This window comes from Balaenoptera borealis (assembly GCF_965194805.1).
Source record: "Balaenoptera borealis genome assembly, chromosome: 12".
In the NCBI taxonomy this organism is placed as follows: domain Eukaryota; kingdom Metazoa; phylum Chordata; class Mammalia; order Artiodactyla; family Balaenopteridae; genus Balaenoptera; species Balaenoptera borealis.
Genome location: NC_138869.1, coordinates 82222566 through 82240532, shown reverse-complemented (window position 1 = coordinate 82240532; position 17967 = coordinate 82222566). Strand labels below are relative to the sequence as shown.

Below are 17967 nucleotides of genomic sequence, written 5' to 3'. Positions count from 1 at the left end.
CTGGGACGAAGTGAGAGGTTGGCATGGACATTTATACACTACCAAATGTAAAATAGATAGCTGGTGGGAAGCAGCCCCATAGCACAGGGAGATTAGCTCTGTGCTTTGTGACTACCTACAGGGGTGGGATAGGGAGAGTGGGAGTGAGACGCAAGAGGGAGGGGATATGGGGATATATGTATACATATAGCTGATTCACTTTGTTATAAAGCAGAAACTAACACACCACTGTAAAGCAATTATACTCCAATAAAGATGTAAATAAATAAACAAATAAATAAATATTATTACATAGAGTCAAGTAGATTTGAATCCAAAATCTGGCTCCGTACTTATTTGCTGTGTCACTGGGTAAATTATGTAATTTCTCCAGTGTTGCTTCTTCATCTGTGAAAATGGGTTAAAAGTGCTTTCCTTTTAGGGTTGTTAGATTTATGTGTAAAGTCATGTGAAACCAACTAGGGTATTTTCTGATACCTAACAAATGTTCAAGTGATGTTATTTAGTCTGCAACTAAATGTTGCATTGATGAGAATGAAGGACATAAATATAGCCTTTTTTGGTCCAAGTCTTTCTTTCACATAGGAATATCTCATTCTAATAAGTAGATCATAATAAGTATCTTGAAGAATTAATTTAGCATGATGCTACCCCCACCACCGCTACTACTACTACTATAATAAAATAATGGTAGGTGTTAATATTGTTCTCCAGTTACAGAGTTTCTCCTTCTAGGCACATAAAAGGTTTGCATTTCCTAGTACCCTTGTTATTTAATGGGACCAAGTGTCTTGTTTGTGGCCAATGAGTTTTGAGAAAGGTGACGTGTGTTTCTTCTGGGTTGGGATATTTGAATGTTGACTCCAGACCCTTCAAAGTTCTCTTCCCTCTGCTACATCAACCATCGATATCCAGGATGGTAGCTGTTCCATTAGTTAGGGTCCATGAATAACTGATGAGGAACTCTTCTCTGCCAATGGAAGTATAGTATGAGTGAGAAATAAACTTTCCTTGTTTTAGTGCTTCAGATATTGGGGATGATTATTACATAGATTAATAGAGCCTATCCCAAGTGATAAGATTAAAATAACAACAACAATAATAATATTTATGGAATGTTTCTTATGTCAGACACTTTGTATTGATCTTCTAATCCTCTCTATAATACCATGATGTCCGCAGATTATTACCATCATTCCATTTTTACAGATGAGTCAATAGATACAGAGAGAAGCTAAGTAACTTGTCCAGGGTGACAAAAACTTATGAGTGGCAGAGCCAGGATTTGAATTCAGACACTTCAGGTCTGCAACTGTGCCCTTAACCACTGTGTTTTACTTCCTCTTGTGCAACTTCCAAAGATGATTTCATTAGTATCATGGACTGATTTGGCAAAGAGTTTGATAAATGTCTATATTCCCATCTCTGGTAAGGTTTGACTACAAGGCCAATGCACTTTGTACTTTATTAAGAGGAAAAGAGTCAAGAGCTTCCAAGGAACTGAGTTGTTTTTTCGGACCCAAGAATTATAGATGTAAATCTTTTAATTTCCATAGTTTTATAAATTCCATAAGTAAAAAAAAAAAAATGGATGTTCTGCTTGGAGATTTTATTGGCTTGGTTACATGTATGACTCTCCAACCTTTTTTAAAGATGTAGTTGCCCCATTTGGTACCATCTGCATCACTAATTGTGTGTCATTCCTGAGTTTCATTATATTCTCTGAAGAACCAGTTTAGACTGATGTTCAGCTGTCATGTTTTTACCTGGTATCTGCTTTTTGTGATTGGTGGTGAGTTCCTTTTTGTTTTCTGTTGTTGGGGGGGGGGGAGGGGGAGTCCTCTCACCTGAACCATGTCCTTAGGAGGCCACCCGGAGCTTCCTCTTTCCCCACAGCCTCAAGGTTGCACTCACATGATAATAGACAGTGCTGGTAGCCGCCACAAGACAGGGGAAAGCATTCCAATTCTCTTGTCTACTGTGTCTGAATTTCTTTTTTAAAACAAATCTCTGACAGATCTCACCATGGACCTCTGATTAGCCAGATGACATGTAGATAAGATTTTGGGGCCTGCTACAGGGAATGAAATTGTGGGGTCTGTCACCAATCTTCTTTCAGTGCTGTAACTTTTTCGTTTGGATGTGTCAAGAGGGCAAATCTCTGACAAAGAAACTGCAGCCAGAGCAGTTGCAGAGCCCACCACCAGGCAGGAGAGACAGAATCAGAAATAGATGCAATAATGACAACAGCAGAGGTGAAGCTGCAGTCTGAAAGCCCACCAGAACCCACCAAGACATCACAGAGTCAGAGCTCCCTATGGTGGAAGCTTCTCTCCACTCCCAACCTCCAGTGGCTCCCTGGTCCAGATTCTTACTGCCACATTGGCAAAAACATCTGATTTTACACAGAGAGCCAAGGAAGGAAATCCACAGTCTCTTTCCACATGCCTTTTAAAAGTATTCGTTAAAAGCTTATTACTTATATATTACTTAAATCTCTCTAGATGTCATTTAGATATTCACACTTATTATACCTGAGAGATGAGAAAAATAAAACATTATTATTTTTCTTCTATGACTTGCTGAGGTTATTTCGGAGGAGATGAAGCTGCAGAATTTCTTACTAGGTGGTCCTTCAAGAGCTTCCTTCATTCCTCCCTACTTGCTTTTGCTTCTGTCATCATAACATAAAATTATTGTGCAAGATTGTGACAAACTAGCTGTTTTACACCTCTGCAAAGGACAGATTGAGAGGAGATGGATTTTAATTATTACTAAATTTAGATGAGGCACAAGGAAATCGAGATGGATTTCCCAAGTTATATGACATGGGAATGAGATAACAAGGGAGATTATAATGTTTCCTTACTTGGCCTCATAGAATCCAAGACTTTGGGGGTTGCAAGATCCTCTAGTCAGACATCATATTTGCCCAGATAAGGAAACTGAGGCCAGACAGTTTACTTTGCTACTGATTTGTAGCAGGAGCATAATATCCTTGAGCTTGTTTTCTCATCTAAAAAATGTGCACGACAGTGTTTCCCTTCCAGGGCTTTTGTGAGAATTGAATACCATTGGGTATGAAAAACCTCTAAAATTAGTGACTTCAAAAGGTACTTTTTAAAATAGAGTCCCTCTGTCAAAGTCTGACATGTTTGTATGATGTGATATTGCCTCTTTTTCTTGTAGAAAGAAACGCCTGACTTCTGGGCAATGACTTCTTTTAACTCAAAGATGGCATTCTTTCTAATCAAAGAATCGATTTTTCATTGCAAAAATGAGCCCAGTATTGGCCTGGGCATGAACATACTCTGCTTGTAAAATGTTGGTGAGAGATAAGAAATCCATTCACATAGTTCATTCCAAAATTAAGGCTCTTCTTTATCCTTTTAACTTCTGTCCATTAACAATGGAGGGTGAAGTAAGAAAAGGAAATTAATATGCCTTCCATTCACCTACTACTCTCTAGCGAGAAGAGAGGCAGACGCAGGTTTTGTAAGACCTGAATCTTTAACAGCTTTGGAGTCTGTTTTAAGAGAAAGAATATAAAGTTGGAATACAGTTTAGGAATAAAAGCATTTATTTAGAATGAGAAAAAGAAATTGCAACAAATTATATATTTTTTTAAAAAACTGACTAATATCACAAACATAAATACTGGGATTTTGACAAATTCAGTTTGTATCATTCTTATCAAAAAAGGAAAAGTGTGCGTGCTTTGTATTGCTGAGACTATTCCTTTTGTTTTGGCTAGGTTCCACTGGGAACCAAAGTCTCTACATAGCGTGTGTACCTTCTTCAGAACCTATATATACTTCCAGTACCTGTTGCTATCAGACATCTTCACATAGTGATCTGACTTTGGATCCTACCCCTTCATATCATCATGATAACTCAGCACAGTAGAGTATTCTTGGAAGCTATTCCTCCACTAGGACAGGGAGCAATAATTTATGTAGAAATTGAAGAGTACGAACCAACAAATATCCCCCTAAACAAACCTGCTATATTCTCAACTTAGTTTCACTGTAGCTGAATCCCAAAAATGGCTGCAGTCACACAGCAACACCAGATATATGAGAAGATATTTGACCAACAGGAAAAAGACAAATCTTGTCTACTTGTGGTCAAAATCTCTTACTTTGATGCTTTTGTAGACAGATGTCTAGGGACCCTACTAGAGCCTTGGGAAGTGCTTGCGCAAGGGAATCCCTTAAAGCTGAAACTTCATTAGCTTCCTGGTACTTTGCAAGAGTAGAAAGAAGAGGTGAGTGAGAGAAAGGTAAGAGAGGAAGGAGGAAAGAAAAAAATCAAATACCATTTTGAGATAATATTCATGTAGTTCTGCCCTGACAAAAGGAGATGGGTACGTGATATTTCATAATCCCCTCTAGCTCCATATTTCCACAATAATTAATGAATGCAATTTTAAGCACAATGATTTTTAAAATACACTGGAAATCATTTAAATATTTTCCCTTAAAATTAGTTACTAAGGCATATTATAATTTTAGTTGAACAGTGGTGCTATTATTCATACTTTGCAAATATTTGTAAAGTTCCTTTGAAATTATTACTAATTTTATAGTGAAATATACCAAAATATCAGAGTCATTAGTTTTTTAATGAGTCACTACTTTTTAATCTCAAAATATTTAACACACCTTTATTTAAGCCCTCTATAACACATAACACCTTTTAAAAGTCTTTGTATTATGAAGTAAATATAGATATAGAAAACCACAATGAGCAAATCTATGGCTAATAATTATTATGTATTATAAATATAATATATATTATATTATAAAAATAAATATATGTAATCGATTTAAAGATGAATACTCTTGCAACCAACACTTGGATTGAGAACTAAAAATTTTCCAGCCACCTCACAAGACCCTCTCTGCCCCAATCATAATTACAGTCTACCCCCTCTTCCCATAATTACTTTTCTGACTTTTATGATTATTTCCTGTGTCTCCTTATATATTTATTATTCAATAAATAATACTATTGATACTATCCCTAGGCACTATGGTTTATTCACGCCCATTTTTAAAATGTGATGTGTCTTTTAGTCTTCTTGAAGCTGCATGTTGTCCCTCCATCCTTTATTTTGCTTACAATTTATTTGTTGTAGAATCCAGGACATTTGATCCATAGAATTTCCCATAATTGGCATTTTACCGATTGCCAATACTTATGGTGCATATCAGCATATCCTCTGTCCTTCATATTTTCTGTCAATTGGAATCCAGAGTTTTGATCAGATTCAGCTTCCATCCCTTTGGCAAGACCATACATGTAGTTTATTCTTTTATCAGGAAGGATATATTGCCTGATTTTATCTTTTTGCAATGCTTGAAGCTATTGATGTTCATTACCTACATCTATTAATCACTGGAGTTCCAAAATGGTGTTATTTTGATTCTGTCATTTCCTTTTTTTTTCATTTATTAGGTTAGCCTTTTAAATAAATGCTTCCCTTCATTTATTATTTGGTTATCCAATAGTACAATTGCTACTGGAAAGACAGAATAAAATGCTTGATTCCTTAACTTGATTTACCAGTTCTCAAGAAAATGAATGTTTTCATAACAATTTCTGAGGGTGACCATTTTAAAAATATAATTATTAATTCATAAACCTATACCTATCTTATAGGTTGCAATCTGTTGCAATGATTATTCTTATTAAGTTTCAAATTATTCCATATTTGACCAGTGGAAGCCTCTTCAAATTGGCTCTTGAGTTCTTTTGATGTGAACTTACAGTCTTTGAAGGCTCCTTATTATCTGTATGGCAGTTTTTCCAGGCACATCTTATACATTTCCCACATTGAATCTGGAATCAGCCATTTAACTATGGAGCCCTTGTTTCTTTTAGTGGAAAATGGTATTTCAAGACCACTGTCTAGCTGCTAGTAATGCTCAATGCCCTCTGCTCTTGGGTTGACCATTATTTCTAGATCTTTTCAGTAGAAAGAACTAGGACCTGTTTAAAGATAAAATATGTCATATGTTCATACTAACATTTTCAATTCAAAGTTAGAATCTATGTTATATGTCTTCTATTTCATACCAAGAATAATGGTTTTCAAGGGCAAGGGAGATGATTCAATATTGCATAATTATTAATTTTCTTTATTTGATGTTATGTATGCTACAACATAAGAATAGCAACAGTAATATTATCATCCCAATACAGTTACTGAAAAGTGTGTGTGATTTTTGCATATGACCTCTCACTCTCTCTTACGTTTATGGTTATACCATTTTTTATTATCAGAGAATATGGCCATTATGTAATAGTCTCTATCATTTTTAAACTCTCATTTGGTCTTAGTTTTATATGATACATATTGAATTTTCACTCCCAGTTCTTATATCAGTGTCTCTGCATATGTTGGTTGTCTAACCTCTGTTCTCTAGTACAGCCTAGGGACGTGGGTACAATTCTCTGAGTCCTTACATAGTAATAGTTTGTTAATCTATCTGTTAATATGCCCTTTAAGTTTTAAAGTCAGATTTATTGGATATAAAATTCTTGGTGCATTTTCTTTCCTTTAGTAATTCACATATATTGCTCCATTTTCTTCTGGCATAAAACACTGCTGTCCAAAAATCTGATCATCTAAGTTGTACTTCTTCATTAATCCCTTGGTGACTTGGTGTTGATCATCCTGGCATGACATTTTGGGGAATGTAGTGTTGTCTTTCAATGTGTAGTTTCTTTGAAGTTTCTTTTCTTCAGTAAATGGTTCTTAGATTGTATGTTCTAGTATTGATTCTGTTCTGTGCTTTAGTTTTCTTCTTGAGCACTTCTCATTACCTATTATGTTTGATGTTATTTGCCTATGTTCAATATGCATCTCTTTTTTTTTAATTGTCTTTTTATTCATTTCTTTATGATTTAGAATTTTTCTTCCTTTTTATTATCTGCTATGTTTAGTCATTCTTATGATCCTTCTAGTTGAGTCTTTATTAAATGATTTTTCTTTTATTCCTAGTTTTCTAAGTTCATTCAACTCATTATTGAATGTTTCTAACTCTGATTTATTTTGTCCTTCTATGTCATTATGAGAATGTATTTCTTATGTACTCTTCTTGTTTATAGAAATGCTATCCTGCTCTTTATTAGTATTTTTAATGTCTTGAAACAACTAAGAAACTTGATCTCAAGACTTTTTTGTTGCTCACTTTTTTCTTGAAATTAGAAGAAGATGGTTTTCAGGAAAGCTTTTCTAACCTCAGAGCTCTCGTTTCTGTTGTTTTAATACAATGTTCAAAAATATGGCTAAATGTTTTTTTGTGGGTTTTTTTTTAGATTTTCTGGCTCTATTTCCCTCCCTCACTCTTATCTGGACCTTCTTAATCTTTATGTATCAAGTCAATTTTGATGACACTCAGGAGTTCCTCTTCCACGCAGTGCGGGGGGCAGAGGGGGTGGCTCTTTGTTCTGGATGCTTTATTTCTAGAGCTCACAAGAGGGTACTCTGCTCCATTTACCTTCAGATCTTCCTATCACAGGCTCCAGGCGTTCACCCCCTACTGGAGAAGGCAAAACCTCTTCCAGGTTCACACGCTATTCTTACAGTGGCTCACCATACTCTCCAGAAAATACCTATTGTCCATTTTGAGGTTCCCCTTGCTTAGCATTGTCAGATACCTGTTGCTTCCCTCTGCTTCTTCCAGCACAGATGTTGATATCATACAGGTCTCATGGCTGTTGGTGGTTTCTCTCCTTGTCCTTGTATTTGGGGCTTCCTGAAGATACTTCATCACCTTTGTTTTGTTGCAAAGGTCATCTTGTGTTTTTGACTTTGCTACCTAGTTTTTCTGTTTTGATGTGGTGATCTGTTGAGTTAAAAAAATTTACACTCCTGCTACCATTTTCTAGGATTTCCAACACTTAAAATTTTATTTTAAATAACTTTTGCTTGTTATCAAACTTAAAATGTCCTCTTTGGAAAATATTGGCAATTTGGGGATATACAAAAATACCCAGCAATTATAAATTGTCTATGTCAGTAATCTGTCCCTATTGATATGTATGTTTTCCCTGGACTTCTAAATACATCACCTCTGCTTAAATAAGGAAGGAACAATAAAAAGACTATAGCATTTTTTAAGCAGGTGGTTTCCTAATATTCTGTTCATGTGATCAAACCTGATTCTCAGTAATACTGCTTTGAGTTATATATATATATATATATTCTGTATTACCTTCTGTATGACCAAGAAATTGTGTGTGTGTGTGTGTGTGTGCATGAGTAATTTTCTAAGCTTCTTCTCTAAGTGCTTTATTCATGTCTGATGTGTCAGAGGGTAGGACACCTATCCTTTGTTTTCTATAAATACATCTAACCATGACAGACTAACTCTTAGGGGCTCTGTCCCTTTGCAGATACCCTGGGCATTTGAGAGGCGATAATCTCTTACTTTGAAGTATAGCCCAAGACAATGCTGTGATCATCAAGCTTGTGGTAATTGTATGAGCAAGTTACTTTGGCCGATTGAAAGATGACGTTTTATTGGGTTATGAGTCTAAAATCAAGCACCAGTCTCTACTTTCACAAATACACAGACACGATTATCCACCCATCTTCTGGCTATGTACCTGAGTTCATATTTAACTTAAGATTTGCCTATGAAACTGTTTTCCTGACAAGGAGTCACTTATTACCGTGGCATCTTTTCACTTGATTATTAAGATTCTTCCTCGCCGTTCTCCCTGGAGCTTTAATTACAGCATTGCAGCTTGTTCAAAACACGCTGCCAGATTTCTCCCTTGTACAGGAGACAGAACACGTATTTCACATCCCCTGCACATCCTTTATTCCTCTTATTGATTTCCTAGGCAATTCTGTATCGATTTTATCTTCATATTTCAATGCCTCCTTGGTCTTTTTCTTTCTTGTTTTTCTGAGCTCTTAGAACCCTGGATTTCTCCTTGTTCACTCAGGTCATCCAATTAGGATTTGTGTGTGATCCTCGTTAGTCACTCTGAGGACTCTCTATGATCCAGGTTGGAGCCCAAATATTCTTATCAGCGTGGCTTTTATCTCAAACCCACACCATCTAACTAAGCTCTGGTACCCTCACCATTGTTTGTCTAAAAGTGTGAAAAGAAATTGTAGCAAGAGCCTTCCTGCCCAAAAGTATCATTCTCTGGCCTCCCGCATTCAGACCATTCCCTGCCATCAGTGTTATTCCTCTGCTCGCTGTTGGTGCCATAGCTTTGTCTTTGGGGATTAGTTTCAACAAAGCACCTGCTGTGGTGCTAGCAGCCAGGAAGGAGCACAGGGCCTCTTGTAACTCTGAGTCCTCTTCTCATAGCACGTTACTGTGGTTTGGAAGTTGTGAGTAGCCTGACTCCTCATGGTGGAATGAAAACACCAGGCTACCATTGGGGCATTAGACACCATGACAGCTTCTATCAGTTTCTATCTAATTTGAGTCCCTTAGTGAGTAAAACACTTTGAAACAAGGGAGAATAGCCAATACTACCTGTTTTGTAAATTAAACCAGGGTGTGACCTTCTGAGGGAATTTTACAAGACAGAGGTGAATCACCAAATGTTATAATTCAAGGTTTATAGGAACTCGAAATTGGGGGAGAAAAATAAATATGCTCTTGCCTTCCATGCCAAAATATGTGGCATCATACACTCTGAAATATCTAGCTCCTTTCACTTCCTACAGATTTTTTTTTATTATGCTCTGAAATCCATAAAGGGAAATAAATGAATCTTAGGTTGATCCTGCCTTTAATTAAATCTTTTTTCAGATCTTATTTAAATCTGCCATGCTCCTTCTCTACCTACCTGCATACAGATATTCATTTCTGAATGAGCCCCGTTTGCAGAGATGTCAAGTTCATTAGCATGACTACAGAAGCATTGAGATTGACAAGAGGAAGTGATTTTAATCAGTGAAATGCTGTGTTCATCTATTTACTTATTCCACAGATATCTATAAAATATCATCTCTGTCCTTCCCTGGTCCTAGCTGCTGGAGACAGAAAGATTGTTATGTAACTCCCCAATTTTGTTCCAGGCCATGTTCTTTGTTTTAAAGGATAGAAACCTGAAACATCAGCTCCACTAGCTTAATTAAGAAGGATGAGTTACTATAACTGACATGGTTATTACAAAAATGGTACTAGTTGATGTAGTTAGGATACAGCTTTACCTTTTTCCTTATTCAAATCCATTCTGCGAGATAAATTCTGCCCCCATCCCTATCCCTCTTTAGTGGGTTCTATCAGTGCCCTACCCAGATCTCCTAAACTGGGCCTTGCTGTGGCAGCGGAGCCAGTGAATGAAGGCAGAACTGACGCTGTGAGGCAGCTTGGGCTCCAGGGCATCCCTGTAGTACTGAAATTACTCTCCAGCTGAGATCGCTCTCTTGTTTAACTTTCTTCTCCCCTGTCCTGCTTCCCCCAGTCAATTTCTCCTGAGAGCACTCATCCCCAAAAATCACTTAGACAAGAATCCCATCTTAGGTTCTGCTTCTAGGGAACCTGACCAAAGACATACTACCTAAAATTCTTGCAGAATCCATAGCTTATTTACTCACTTGTAGAAAAAAAAAAAATCTGTGTTAACTTTTCTTTCCAAGAATAGTTTCACTTCAGTAACTAAAAAGTCCAGTCCTAACCAAAAGCCAAAATGTTAAACTCCTTTCCTCCAACTTAGGGGTAGATGAGTTGTCTGCCTTTGTTCTTTCATTTGTGTGTCTGTGCCTCTGGCTCCTCCCTGGAAACTGTTGGTCCCACTTAGGTCTTCTGATTCCTCCAGGGTTGAAAGTGGGAAGAGAGTCGACATTACCTGGTAGGAAAAATCGTACTCAGCTGACTCAGGTGGCATTTCTTATGGCATCTCTGACTATCATAGGTGTTTAGAATTGATTATTTGTCTCTTGGATGCTTTTTGTTAACTCCTCAGAGGTTCATCCATAAGAACTTTCGGAGAACTGGTAAGAGCTCTCTCACTACCTGCTTACGACCCCTCCTTTAGTCCCTGGGAATTCACTCCATTCAGCCTCTTTCTTTGGGGGCTTCAACACCACCTCAGGCAGGCTTCTCGGGCAGGATCGCTCTTCAAGTGACCCTACACTTACACCTGAGGGTTACATCTCATCCCAGTTTCCACATTGGGCCCTTGAAGACATGTGCCTTGGACCAGCCTTGGGTAGAAGAACAGCTACTCGCCACTTGAGCCCTCTTTATTCATCAACTGGAAGGCCGCTCCACTTACCACCTTCCATCTGTAGAATTTTCAGATATGATTCCAGTCAGCTGTGTTTATCAGACTCCAGGAGGACACAGATCAAGCTTTTCTGGTAAAGGCCTTAAAAATCATTTTTTTCTTTATTCCTTTGAGGTGAGGAGGAGGCACATCCTATCTGCACTCCATAGAGAGCCCTTCCAGTACATTGTAACTGTCTCAAAAAAATTCTCTCTTCAACTTCTACACACTCAATGTGTGTGAGGTGCTAAGTACTGAAAAAACAGTCGTTGAATCCCTCTCTGAAAATCCAGTGTCTTTGCCCAGCTTTGGATTGTGGAGCTGGTTTGCACCTATTGTCTTTGGGTCCAATAAAAACTGTGACAAAAGAAGTTCCACTGATGTGACATTTGCAAAGGATAACTGATAGTCGAACTATTATCCATGGTCAAGAAGAAAAAGTCAGCTGGAACTGAAGAGAGTAGATATGAGAAATTAGAAATTGAGAATTGATGTTTCTCTCTTACTTTTTCTCTCTCTGCTTTTTTCTTGTCTCCTTATGACTGCTTCCTATTCCCATAATTGTCTCGTAAGTTATGCCCTCTGTGGTTTCAGCTTGTATGTGGCATTGGCTTAACATCACCTCCACTCAAACCCTTCCACTAAATGACTTTTCACCTCTCTGTAGGTCTTGTAGCTTGAATTACTGAGTGTGAAAATCTGATTGGTCAATGAAAATCCAATAAAATAGTTTCCTAGTGTCATTTGTCCCCTGATTCAGTCAGCTCTTTCTAGCTAATTCTGGGGACAGGAAGGCTATATGGTAATTTTAAAATATTTCCTGAAAAATGCCCCTTTTGCAGGGGCAATAGATTTGGACAATCACTAAGGAGGGGAACAAATCCATACATATATCCTAAAGCATATCTACAAGTGTCTCCCAACTTTCCCTACCTTCCAATTTTGTGATTTGCCACTCTGTATAGTTTCCTCAGGCTGTATCATGAATCTGTTCCTTTGCTCGTGATATTCACTCTGACTTTAAACCTTATCTTACTTTAGTCCTTTGACTAAATGAGCCATTCTTTCTGATCCAGAGCCATTTCTTTCTTATCTCTCTTAGAAAATCTGTTTTAAACCTTCGCAAAGTGTTCTTGCTATGAGTTCTTAAAATATTGTGAAGATGCCTCTATCTTACCAATATAGAGTATTGCCACTCTACTGACTTTACACAGTTAAGAAATTGTTTTTCCCCAGTAGACACTTTGAGAATGTTTTTGTTGTTGTTGTTGTTATCTCAATAGCTTCAACCTCTGAGTGACTAAAGAGGACAAGTAATAGAGGCAGTGTTGTTTTACACAGTGAATTCAGGGAAGACAGCTCTAAGAAGCTGATAAGTGAGAACACAACATTGTAGGAGGTGAGCTATGTGGATATTTGGAGGAAAAGCATTCCAGGCCAAGGGAAGAGCTAGTGCAAAGACCTCAAAGCAAGAACAGCAAGGAGGCTTGTATGGTCAGAATGGGGATTTGCCATATCTAGCAGAGCATTAGGGGCTCCTGGTAACACTTTTATAAGCTGCATCACAACATTAATTCAAAGGAAGCTCACCTTGTGCTGGAGGCGGCAGTGCCCTAGTGCTCATTTAGAAGATGAATTCTTATTGTCCTGTCTTAAGACATTGACAGAATAGATTTAGGAAATACAACTGAACTCATATTTCCTCTGGGCGTCCTAATACTGACTAATAGCAGAATTACAAAGATCTGGGGAAAATCACAGTTTTTGTATTTAGCATTTTAATCCCTAAATTAAAATTTTGGTTAAGTTTCTGGTTTGGTTATTTATCAAATTATTGTCTCATCTCATAAGCATTTTGAAGAAGAATATAAATATTAAAAAGATTACATTATATAACTCTCTTCCTGCAGCTGGCCCACCAAACCTACTTCAGCATTTTTCAAATAAGAGTGAATACCTCTCTAAAGTTTGATTGATGTGTCTTAGCAGTTGCAAGTAATTTATATAAATTTTTATATTTTGTGAGTTTTTTGAATGATAATCTCAAAACTGTTTGTATATGTATATTTTGGATCATTTCAATGGCCCCTTCATAATTTTCTCCATTTCATTGTCTATATAGGCATTTGTGTTTATGATCACAAAGGGGAGAAGAGTACTTTTTCAATGACCTTGGGCTAATAAGTAAAGGACAGGATTAAACGTGCTTAATAAGCAAACAATACATTTATGAAAAGTTGAAAGTGAAATACATTACGACAAGTCAAGGTACAAAATAAGAACTATTTTTTTTAAGTAATTGAGCTAGAAAGAGTGGTGGGAGAACTGAGTTATCACATGGAGTTCAGTGTATAATCTTGTGTGATAGTGTATTCAGGTAGCTGGCAGCAGTTTATTTACAGGAAAATGACTTCTTCAATCACGTAAAATAAATTATCTTATTTCATTTTTTTATTTCTAAATTCATTTGTATTTAACATATGAATTTGTTTGGCTTTTAGAGTTGTACTATAAGGTCTTGACCACAAAGAATTCATTTTAGTCTTATTTTATACATATTTAATTAATAAAATGGTTTGGGTTACAATTGGACATTTGTGAGAATTAGTTATTTTTGAAAAAATGGGTAAAGATTTTATTCAGGCTGGATAAATGCTGCAGTATTATAATATACTTATTATATGGAAAATAAAGAGATTCATTTTTTACAAAAAGATATTTTAGCCATCCTGAACAGAAATGACTCTGTGCAGGAATCATGAAAAAAAGTTCAATGTCTCTTATGTTAACATAGGCAGTCAACATTGCAGAGTCACCTGAAAGTGATTTCAAACAACACTAAAAATGTTGAGTGGACTAATGACTCTGAGACATCATATAGTGGAGGCAATTGCTCATACTTTCAAATTAAAGAATTGCAGAAAAAGAATGAACTATTCCATTCTCCTTTTGTAGTCCATGCTTTTTATATGTGGCTTATTCATTTGAAATATGAAGATTATCTAATAATTTCACTTTGATTTAAAGGTACAATATCGTATTATGCCTCTTACGCAGTAGATTTTGTCTGCTCTGACCCAGGACTCTGGGAGCGAAAAGGAACTAAAGCATATATCCAGGGATGCGCGGATCTAGGGAGGGAATGTCAAGGTATTTTGAAAAGAATCCTCCAAGGTTAATACGTATTTCCATGGAATGTTATCTTTTCTAGTAATTGCTGATAGTAAGTTATTGAACGTTGAGGCCATCTGCTAGTGACAGTTGAAAAAGAAAAAATGGTCCAGAAACCAGCTAGAATGTGATGTGAAAACAAAATCAAATTATATGATTAAAATATAGAGTAAAAACACAAGGTCAGAAACACACTCAAAAATATGGAGGAAAACCAAGAAATATGAATTCATAGGCACAATCCAAGAGAAATAAAGTAAAATGGTTCAGATATCTAGGATATATATGAGTTTAAATCACTGTTTTTTTTACTGTCAAGAAGTCAAGACAAGCATGTATTTATGACCAAAACTTCTTTAAATTAGCCATCAAATAAATGATTATTAAATACTTATGTTTTCAAATATTAAGAAAAACTTTAAATTTTTTAGGTAAGTTACACTATCATTATGTCCCTAATAAGCTCCAAAATTGCAATCTAAGTTCCAGTGTTTATAACTAGAATTTTGGTCCATCATCTATTTTCTTTGTAATCACTGGACCATTAACTGACATTTATAGTTTATTTTTTGGTTCATACATAGATTTTTCTTTAGTGCAATTTTCTATAAGGGGATTAGTTTATATATTCAGGCAGACTTAGTAGACATTCCCAGCTTTTAAGAATTTCTATTTCAGCATATTTGCAAGAAAAATAGAGATGGGGTATGACTCCCCCAAACCCTTCCCTCCCGTCAAAGTTTATTATAATGTGTTGGCATTTCAAGGAAAAAAACACAATATAGCAGGTGCTTGAGTAAGCAAATCTTTATTTCTAATATCCTCCTTCTCTTCTTTCCTGGAATGTGCTCTTTATTTTATACTCCAATTTGAATAATAGTCACATTTTAATTCCCCATCTTCCACGGAACAGCCCAGGTGCCCTAACCTCAGTCGTGCTAACTGGCTTTCACCCTGCATTGATTAAGAGTTCCCAGAGATAACAGTGTGTGTGGGTGCATGAATAATCTTCTGGCTTCTCAAGTCACTTCTTCTGCATCTCCGCAGTCTGGCAATAACACCCACAATTTGAGTAGTGAGTGGCTAGCTGTGAACTCTGAAATAGCATATGTATGACCTTCTGTTGAAAAAATCAAAATAGAAAAATTAACATGAATATAATAAAATTTTTCCCGAAGAGAAAAAAATTACTGAAACATTTTCCTCTTATGCTCTGACTCTTCCCTGGTGACAGAGAACTACGCTTAACAATCAAATTGGGCAATTACCAACAGATTTACAGGCAAAATCTAAGAAAAGTAAAGCCATTAGCATTGTTAGAAAACTAGAGGAAATTGCACAAAAATGAGGTGTTTTTGATACACTGCAAACCAGGGCTGGCTGTAACTAAACCTTCATCACTGTAATCCACAGTCTTAGCTCAGTTATTTATCATCCCTGTCACTGAAGCAGTCCCCATGCTGGTCTCTCTGTTACCAAACTCTTTACTTTTCAACACTGATCCATTTTGCTGTTAGAGGTATCGTCCTAAGTCACCAATTCAATCACATCGTAGTGATACTCATAGATGACTTGCCATTACCTATAGAAGAAAGTGTAAGCTTCTGAGCCTGGCAAGGAAGTGTCTCCTTTATTTTGCCCCAGACTGATTTTCCAAGATTATTTCCCAACATACTCAACCCTGCACAAGCTTCCCACACAATCTCGCCCTTCCAGGATTCACGCTATGCTCTAGATACATGTGATAATTTGGTACCCTCATTCTTACAGATCCCGGTTCCTGCTGTTCCTCTTACCTTAAATGCTGTCTGCTATCCCAGTCAGTGTAGTTGTATAATCACTTGACAAGACCTAACACAAATGAAGACTTCTCTTAGTATCTCAGGGCGATCACTGAATCATTTCTTTAAGACAGTACACTGTGCATAGCAACTGTTGTAATAGAGTTATTTGTGTCTTTTTCCAATAGATTTTGAGGTCCAAGAGGACAAATACTATATTATGTTCCCTACTGTTTCTCCTTCTATCTCCCTAAATTTATCTTATAAACAGGATTAGTATCCATGTTTTTTTCCTATCTATCAACTTGAGCCTCTACAGATTATAAGAAACATTCTGTTGTGCATTGATGACATGAGGATTAACACAGTTAAAATAAATAATGTCGGTGTCCTTTTACTAAGGGACACAACACTACTAATGCTTTATAAGTTTTTTTCCTCCAGAAATGCTTTCATTAAAATTAGCACCTATTGTTATGCTAATATTTATTTATTTATTAGAAAGTCAGGCACTGAAGAGAGGCTTTGAAATCAGATACATCTCAGTTCAAATTTTATTTTACCACATAGATATTACATCTAAGGAGAGCTACTTAACTTCTTGGATGTCACATATGCAAAATGAGGATGAAAATATTTACCTTTTAAGGTGTTTTGAATGATTGAATAGGAAAAATTGGGTTGAATGATAAGGAATTGCCAATATTCTAGCATCTTTATCCACAGACACAGAATAGTTTTGCTATGGAAGGCAGTCACTACAGAACAGATAAACAGTCAATGGTCGGTCTTAGGCAGATGATGGATTATGATGATAGTTATTACCATTACTGTGATGATCATGATGTGATGAGGAGGAGGAGGACATGCATTGCTCTGGCCATCATTTCTCATCCAGTCTTCTCACAGCCAAAGCACATATAAAAATTTGACTCAGTTGTGTTTGAAAAATATAATAAAACTGCCTGGCCCAGTCACAGCTTGGGCACAAGGAAGTAGCCAATGGAACACTGAACCTGTGAGAGGTAAAAGAACGAATGACTGCAAAGCCAGGCACACATCGGCATTAAATTCAGTCACTGTTAATTGAACCTGTACCGCGAGCCTGTATTGCTGGAGCAGGAATAAAAAGACAAGTGAGATGCAGCTCCTGTCTTTAAAGAGCTTGCAGTTTGCTGTTACACAACACAGAGATGTGCTTGCAAAGACATTTAAGAGAAAGACTATCAGAATGCAGGGAGAGAGAGGAAGATTTGTCTTACTGTTGGGATCTACATACTCCTCTAGTCTTTAGGAAGGCTCTGGTTTTACTATATGTGTCTCAGTATTGGTGGACTTTCTTACATAATTCAAGCCATTCATTTTAACGGGATTCTGAACAATTTATGAGCAAGGTATAACAAAGAATTGTTGCTGATTTGCTTTTCTCTCAGTATCTCTGCCCCTTCAGTGCCCTCTCTCTTTTTTTTTTCTCTCTGTCAATTTTATATATATATATATATATATATATATATATATATATATATATATATATATATAACCAGACTATATTCCAAATCAGGGAAGATGAACAGATTTTGAGTAATATCTTCGCTTCTAGAAAGTATTCCGAACCAGATTAGGAAAGGAGGCACATACCTCACCCCCATGTTGTCACTCCGTGACGGTTCACAGGGCCATTGGATGTTTAGGGAGTTAGAAAAGTATATGAGGTGCTGAGGATCCATTCAACATAAATAACATTGTTCCTTAATGACAGTGTTTA

General features: G+C 36.6%; 1 long non-coding RNA gene across 1 annotated transcript in view; it reads right to left on the bottom strand.

The window, feature by feature from the left end:
- The window catches only part of LOC309608185, a 133876-nt gene continuing 115909 nt past the window's right edge, over positions 1-17967 (bottom strand). Inside the window, exon 3 of the long non-coding RNA XR_014232708.1 lies at positions 1-17218. This is a non-coding gene — a long non-coding RNA (uncharacterized lncRNA). The remainder of the gene's footprint in view (positions 17219-17967) is intronic.